This window comes from Scyliorhinus canicula, chromosome 12 (assembly GCF_902713615.1).
Source record: "Scyliorhinus canicula chromosome 12, sScyCan1.1, whole genome shotgun sequence".
In the NCBI taxonomy this organism is placed as follows: domain Eukaryota; kingdom Metazoa; phylum Chordata; class Chondrichthyes; order Carcharhiniformes; family Scyliorhinidae; genus Scyliorhinus; species Scyliorhinus canicula.
Window position 1 is genome coordinate 148,385,911 of NC_052157.1, and position 8,213 is coordinate 148,394,123.

Genomic DNA, 8,213 nt, shown 5'->3' on the forward strand with positions numbered 1-8,213 from the left:
CCCCCCCCCCCCCCCCCCCCCCCCCCCCTATTGGTTTTAGCACCCTTCCTCTTCTCTTGTGGTTTCCCCATTTTTCTCCGCAGTGCGATTAGGGAAGCGAAAGCAAGGGCGTTGGCCCCCTTCCGCATGTGTAGCTCTGGCTGCTCTGATACCCCGAAGATTGCCACTATTGGGTATGGCTTCACCCTCACCCCCACCCTCACCCACAACCCTGGACATTGCCTCGGAGAAGGCTGTCCAGAACCCAGCAAGTTTGGGGCAAGCCCAAAACATGTGGGTGTGGTTGGCCGGGCCCCTCTGGCATCGCTCACATTTGTCCCCCACCTCCGGGAAGAACCTGCTCATTCAGGTTCTGGTCAGGTGCGCTCTGTGCACCACTTTGAGCTGCCTTGTGCAGGAGGTGGAGCTCATCCTGCTCAATGCTTCGCTGCAGAGTCCCGATCCCACCTCTGTTCCCAGTTCGTCCTCCCATTTTTGTCTGGTCTCATCCAGTGGTGTTCGGGCTCTGTCCAGTAGCTGTCCGTATATTTTCCCACATAGCCCCCCCTTCTCGCTGCTTGTGCCTATCAGGTCCTCTAGTAGTGTGCTTTCTGGGGCCCCGGGGAACCCTACCGTCTCTTTGCGGAGGAAGTGCTTTATTTGGAGGTGTCTCAATTCCTGTCCTCTTGCTGGTTTCCGTTTCCTCGTCAGTTTATCCAGTGTCGCCAGTCTGCGCCCTACATAGAAGTCCCCGACCGTCAGTGTGCCCCCGCCCGCCTCAATCTTTTGAAGGTGGTATCTAGCATGGCTGGGGGGAATCTGTGATTGCTGCAGATGGGGGCCATCGGGGACATTTTGGTTATCCCGAAGTGCTGTCTCAACTGCGTCCACGTTCTCGTGGCTGCTACCACTGGGCTCGTTGTGTACCTTGTTGAGGAGGCTGGGAGTGCTGCTGTGACCAGGGTCCAGAGGGTTGTTCCTTTACAGGATGCCTCCTCCATTTGTACCCAATCTGGTGTCGGGTTCTTGTACCCATCCCCTCACTCTTTCTGCTGTTGCTGCCCAGTGGTAGTATTGTAGGTTCCGTAGAGCCTGGCCCCCTCTGACTTTCCCACTTTGCAGTGTCGGCTTGGGAGTTCTCGGGTTCTTGCCCCCCACACAAACGCCATGATTAGCCCGTCTATGGTTTGGAAAAAGGCCTTGGGGATGAAGACCGGGATGATCTAAACAGGAAGGGGAACCTTGGCAGTACGTTCAACTTGATCGTCTGCAGTCTCCCTGCCAGGGAGAGTGGGAGTGAGCCCCACCGTTGAAGGTCTTTTCTTTCTTCCTCCACCAGGCTGGTCAGGTTCCACTTGTGGATCTGTCTCCAGTCTCTGGCTATTTGGATCCTCAGGTAACGGAATCTGTTCTGGGCTGTTTTGAACGGGAGCCCCTTCAGCTCTGTCCCTCCCCATTTTGGGTTCACTGGAAATGTCTCTCTTTTGCCCAGGTTACGTTTGTAGCCGAGAAGGTTCCAAACGCTTTCAGTATTTGCAGTATTGCCTTCATCCCTCCTGTAGCTTCGAGACATAAAGGAGCAGGTCATCTGCATAGAGTGAGACTCTGTCCTCTCTGTCTCCTCTCCGGATTCCCTTCCACCTTTTCGCGTCCAGCGGGGCTATTGCCAGGGCTTCGATCGCTAGCTGGGGACAGGGGGCAGCCCTGTCTTGTTCCTCTCTGTAGCTGGAAGTATTCCGAGCTGGTGGTGTTAGTTCGGACACTCACTTTGGGAACGTTGTACAGGAGCCTCATCCAGGCGGTGAATCCCGCTCCTAGCCCAAACCGTTCCAATACCTCGAGGAGGTAGCTCCATTTGACCATGCCAAAGGCCTTTTCTGCGTCCAGGGAGACGATAATCTCTGGTGTTCTCTCCCGGGGGGGGGGGGGGGGGGGGGGGGGGGGGTCATTATCACATTCAGCAGCCACCTGATGTTCTCTGTAGGTTTTATTGACTGATAATGTGCCACTATCATTATGTTCAGAGAATAGTTAGGATTCTGAAAGATAGGAATGCCATTGAATATGAAAAAGATAAAATTGTTTAAATATTAAACTTCCTAAGCGTTGACATACACCCTGCATCCTCGAGGGCACATGGGCGGCGCAGTAGCACAGTGGTGAGCATTGTTGATTCACAGCACCAGGGTCCCAGGTTTGATTCCTGGCTTGGGTCACTGTCAGTGTGGAGTCTGCATGCTCTCCCCGTATCTGCGTCGGTTTCCTCCGGTTTCCTCCCACAAGTCCCGAAAATCATGCTTTTGGGTAATTTCTCCCTCCTCTGTACCCGAACATGCGCCGGAATGTGGCGACTAGGGGCTTTTCACAGTAACTTCATTGTAGTGTTAATGTAAGCCTACTTGTGACAATAAAGATTATTATTATTAGAGGTGCTTCCTGAATGAAAGGTATAAACCTCTTTGACTATTGAAGGAAAGTAGGAATTAAAGCTGTAAAACTTTGGCTGTCTATGTGAAGGAATCACTGCAATTCAGGTAAGGTTTCAGGTTGGAAGTATGCACTCGTGGTACCAATTTTTTTAAAAAGGGCAACAATTTGATCCAGGTAGCTATAGGCCCAATAGCTGAACACCAACACCAGGTAAAATAAAGGAAACAATTCCATGCAGCATTAACTTTTAAAAAAAATTTAGAGTGCCCAATTCATTTTTTGCAATTTAGCGTGGCCAATCCACCTAGCCTGCACATCTTTTGGGTTGTGGGGGCGGAACCCACGCAAAGACGGGGAGAATGTGCAAACTCCACACGGACAGTGACCCAGAGCCGGGATCGAACCTGGGACCTCAGCGCCGTGAGGCAGCAGGACTAACCCACTGCACCACCATGCTGCCCTCATGCAGCATTAACTTTATACCCAGTATGGGTATAGAAGGATAGAATCCTGGGCGCAATTCTCCCAAAGGGAGACAAACAGCCCACGCCGGAGTGAAACTCGGAGTGTTTCACTCCTGCGTCGGAGGTCGCTCTTCACCCCCTATTCTCATTCTCTCTCTCTCTCTCTCTCTCTCTCTCTCTCTCTCTCTCTTCCCCCCCCCCCCCCCCCCCCCCCCAGGGGGAGCGGCGGGGCGTGAATTCCAAGCGCCCGGCCTTGACGCTTGCGTCAAAGCGGCGCGCCGGGAATGACGTGGCCAGCGGCGCCTAAGTGACGCGCGGTTGCCGTCTTCCCCTCCACTGCCCCGCAAGACATGGCGACTTGATCTTGCGGGGCGGCGGAGGGAAAAGAGTGCGTCTTTTAGAGACGCCGGCCCGACGATCGGTGGGCACCGATCGCGGGCCATTCATCTGCTGAGCACGCCGTGGTGCTCAATCCTCCCTCCGCCCCCCACATGCCCCATACACACCGGTCGCGCACTGTTCACGCCGGCAGTGACCAGGTGTGGTTGGCGCCGGCGTGAACCGTCGGGTTCGGCAGGCCGCTCGGCCTGTCCGGGCCGGAGAATCGCCGGTCGCCGTGAGAAACGGTGCCGGCGTGGCGTGATTCGCCCGGCCCTCCCCCGATTCTCTCACCTGGTGTGGGGTGTGGAGAATCGCGTCCCCTGTCTTTGATGATTTGTCATTGTTGCAATAAAGTAACGTATTGAAATACACAAATTGAAGGACGGAACATGGGCCTAGATGAGAAAAGTGTCCTTCAAATGCTCATGCAACGAGTAATGTCAAATGGGTGAGGTGTTAAGTAGGATCACTTGCGAGATGGCGTTTGAATTTTGCAACTGATGACGAGGCAATTGTGTACTAAATTCCCACATCGGTGCATGGAGAGAAGGACTAGAAGTGCTCGTAAAGCTGTAGCAGGAGACAGCATAGCGGAGGACCGGACCGCTGGTTTGTCGACCCAGCGGTCAACAGAGCAGCTGATGCAAGTTATTCAGGAAGGCTTTGCTAAGCAGAAACAGGACTGCTTGGACCCGATTTAAAGAGTCAATTGAGCGGCTGGAGCTTCGATTGGACGCCCAGGATCGGGCGATCCAGAAGGTAGGGACGGTGCTGGCTGAGCAGGAGGAACATCAAACTGCGGTGGAGTTGGAGGTGGGGATGCTGAGAGACCATCAGAAGAAGTTTCTGGCGAAGGTGGAGGACCTAGAAAATAGGTCCCGCCGGCAGAACGAGAGAATCGTTGGGCTCCCGGAGGGGTCCGAAGGAGCGGACGCTGGGGCATACATCGCGGACGTGTTTGAGAAGCTGCTGGGGGATGGGGCATTCCCCAACCCTTGGAGGTGGACAGGGCTCACGGAGACTGGAGAACAATGGGAGGAAGACCTAGGGATTGAAATAGAGTGGGGACTCTGGAGCGAAGCACTGAACAGAGTCAACTCCACCTCACATGCATAAGGCTAAGTTTAATGCAGGTGGAGGACAAATGCCAACAGTGCCAGGGAGGCCTAGCCAACCACATGTTCTGAGAATGCCCCAGACCTGTCGGATCCTGGACAGCCGTTTTTAAAGCAATGTCCTAGGTTGTAGGGTGAGGGTGGAGCCGTGCCCAAAGGGGGCAGTCTTCGGAGTATCGGACCAGCTAGAATTCTTTGTGGGGAGGGGTGCCTCAAATGTGCCGTTGACTTCTCCGTCTGTGCTCCTAGTCTGCCTTTGTTGCCCGTAATCTGAGCGATTTCCCTCGTGGTTATTGCTTTATCAGCTGGTAAGCCGACAGGGGCAGCAGGGTAGCATGGTGGTTAGCATAAATGCTTCACAGCATTCCAGGGTCCCAGGTTCGATTCCCGGCTGGGTCACTGTCTGTGTGGAGTCTGCACGTCCTCCCCCTGTGTGCGTGGGTTTCCTCCGGGTGCTCCGGTTTCCTCCCACAGTCCAAAGATGTGCGGGTTAGGTGGATTGGCCATGCTAAATTGCCCGTAGTGTCCTAATAAAAGTAAGGTTAAGGGGGGGGGGGGGGTTGTTGGGTTATGGGTATAGGGTGGATACGTGGGTTTGAGTGGGGTGATCATGGCTCGGCACAACATTGAGGGCCGAAGGGCCTGTTCTGTGCTGTACTGTTCTATGTTCTATGTTCTAGATGGCTGGCTTTGTCTCCGTGTTCATGAAAGGTCCCCCATGGGCAGCGCGGTGGTGTAGTAGTTAGCGCTGCTGCCTCACCGTGCTCAGGTCTCTGGTTCGATCCTGGCCCCAGCTCACTGTCCGTGTGGAATTTGCACATTCTCCCCGTGACTACGGGGGTAGATGGATTGGCCACCCAAAATTGCTCCTTTAATTGGAATTTTTTTTTTTTTTAAAGAATTCCAAATGCTTTTCCAAGTCTGAGTTCATTGTTTTGACTTTTCTTTGAATGGTCCTTCACAAAATGGCAGGTGTGAAATTCCATTGGAGTGTCCACATCCATTTGTAACCCACTTGGAACCTTCTAGAAACTCGACAAACACTGCAGGTGAAAATGGACAGATGATCTCTGCAGTCCATTTTAAAAGTCCAACAGTGTCCATTGTAAAAGAAAGTATAGTTTGTTTTTTTTTTAAATGACAATATCCTCAAGTCTGCTTGGGCATGAAAGGTGGAACAGGCTTAATTGGTATGATCTTAGTGATTTCAGAGATGTGGTTACCAGGAGATCAAAACTGAGAACTAAAATTGCCCCTCAGTGTCCAAAGATGTGCAGTTTGGGTGGGGTTACGGGGATAGGGTGGGAGATTGGGCCTAGGCAGGGTGCTCTTTCAGAGAGGGTCAGGGCATACTGAATGGGCCAAATGGCCTGCTGCACTGTAGGGATTCTTCAATGAACAATAGGTTGTGGATCTGGTAATGTATAATGAGGCAAGTTGAATAAACAATCTCAAGAGTATAAGATCTCCCCAGGAAACAGTGACCATAACATGATAGAATTCAGCATTCAGTTTGAGAGTGAGAAATTTGGGTCAGAAACAACTGTGCTAAACTTAAATAGAGGTAATTACAAAGGAATGTGGGCAGAGTAGGCTGAAGTGGACTAGGAAAGGAGTTTAGCAGAAAAGACGGTTGGTCAGCAATTAAAGACGATAAATAAGTCGATCATGGTTAACCAAGGAAGTTAAGGATAGTATTAAACTGAAGGAAAAAACACGCCCCACGCCGGGTTGGAGAATCACCGGGGGACGGCGTGAATCCCGCCCCCGCCGGCTGCCGAATTCTCTGGCGCTGGGGATTTGGCGGGCGTGGGAATCGCGCCGCGCCAGTCGGCGGCCGCTGGCAGCTGCCCCCTCGGCGATTCTCCGGCCTGCAATGGGCCACGTGGCCGCCCGTTTCCGGTGAGTCCTAGCGGCGTATGTTATGACAGGTACTTACCGGCGGGTCCTGGCTCCGCGGGGGAGGTTCTGGCCCCGGGGGTGCCCCATGGTGGCCTGGCCCGCGATCAGAGCCCACCAATCCGCAGGCGGGTCTGTGCCGTGGGGGTACTCTATTCCTCTGCACCAGCTGGTGTACCGGTCCGCGATGGCTGGCGCGGAGATGAACCCCCCCCCCCTGCGCATGCGCTGGGATGACGCCAGCACATGCTGGCGTCCCGCGCATGCGCCAACTCGCGCTGGCCAGCAGAGTCCCTTTGGCGTCGGTTGGTGTGGCGCCAAATCCCTTCTGCGCTGGTCGGCGCAGCGCAATCCACTCCGGGCCTGGCTTGGCCCCTGAAGGTGTGGAGGATTCCGCACCTTCGGGGCGGCACGATGCCGGAGCGGTTCACGCAAATTCTTCCTGCTGGAGTTGCCCGCTCCGTCGGTTTCCGAGGAATCCTGCCTAATGTGGCAAAGATTAGTAATAAAACAGAGGATTTGGAAAGTCTTAAATAACCAACACAAAATGACAAAAAAAAAAGAGGGAGACGATATACCTATGACTGTAAACTAGTAAATAATACAAAACCAGATAGTAGTGGATGCATTGGTCGTAATCTTCAAAGAATCCTTAAATTCTGGGAAAATCCTAGAGGATTTGAAAACAGCCAATGTAACACCTTTCATCGAGAAGGGAGGGAGACAAAAAGAAGTTAACTGTAGACCAGTTAGTGTAACATCTCTCATTGGGAAGATATTAGATTCCATTGTAAAGGATATAATAGCAGAGCATTTAGAAGTACATAATATAGTCAAGCAGAATTAGCATGATGCGATGAAGGAGAAATCATGCCTGACAAGTTTAATAGAATTCCTTGAACTGGTAACGGGCAGGAATGTAATATATCTGGATTTCCAAAAAGCATATAATAATGAATTTAAATCAATTACCTTTATTGTCACAAGTAGGCTTACATTAACACTGCGAAAAGCCCCTAGTTGCTACATTCCGGCACCTGTTTTGGTACACAGAGGGAGAATTCAGGATTCTCAGCTGGTACGGGAATTGAGCCCACGCTGCTGGCCTTGTTCCGCATTACAAACCAGCTGTCCAGCCCACTGAGCTAAACCAGCCCTGTGAAGGGGCTGTGAAAAGCCCCTAGTCACCACGATTCGGCGCCTGTCGGGTACACGGGGAGAATTCCGAATTCTCAGCCGATACGGGAATTGAACCCGCACTGCTGGCCCTGTTCTGCATTACAAACCAGCTGTATAGCCCACTGAGCTAAACCAGCATTATGCATGCCAGCAATAAGGTGCCGCACAAAAGACCATTTAAAAAGATAAGAGCCCATGTGGTGTTGGGGGTAGTATATTAGCATGGATAGAGGATTGGCTAGCTAATAGAAGAAACAGATTTGGGATAAGAGGGGCATTCTCAGGGTGGTATTCCACCAGTTACAGGTTGTCAGCGGGATCGATGCTGGGGCCACAATTATTTCCTGTATGTATTGATGACTTGGACGAGGGAAGTGAATGGACGACAAAAATAGGTGGGAAAGCATGTGGTGAGGATGACATAAAGAGTCTACAGTGGGATACAGGCAGATTAAGTTATGGGCAAACAATTAGCAGATGGAATATAATGTCGGCAAATGTGCAGTTGTGCACTTTGAATAATAATAAAGGAGCTGAATATTATTAAAATGGCGAAAGCTGCAGGGCAGAGGGATTTGGGGTCCTCTTGCTCAAATCACAAAAGGCTGGTATGCAAGTTAAGGTAATAGCAAAGGCAAATGGAATCTTGGCCTTTATTTCAAAGGGAATGGAATATAAAAATAGGGAAGTCTTGCTAAAACTATACAAGGTACTGGTTGGACCACACCTGGGATACTGTGAACAATTTTGATCCCTTTATCTCGGG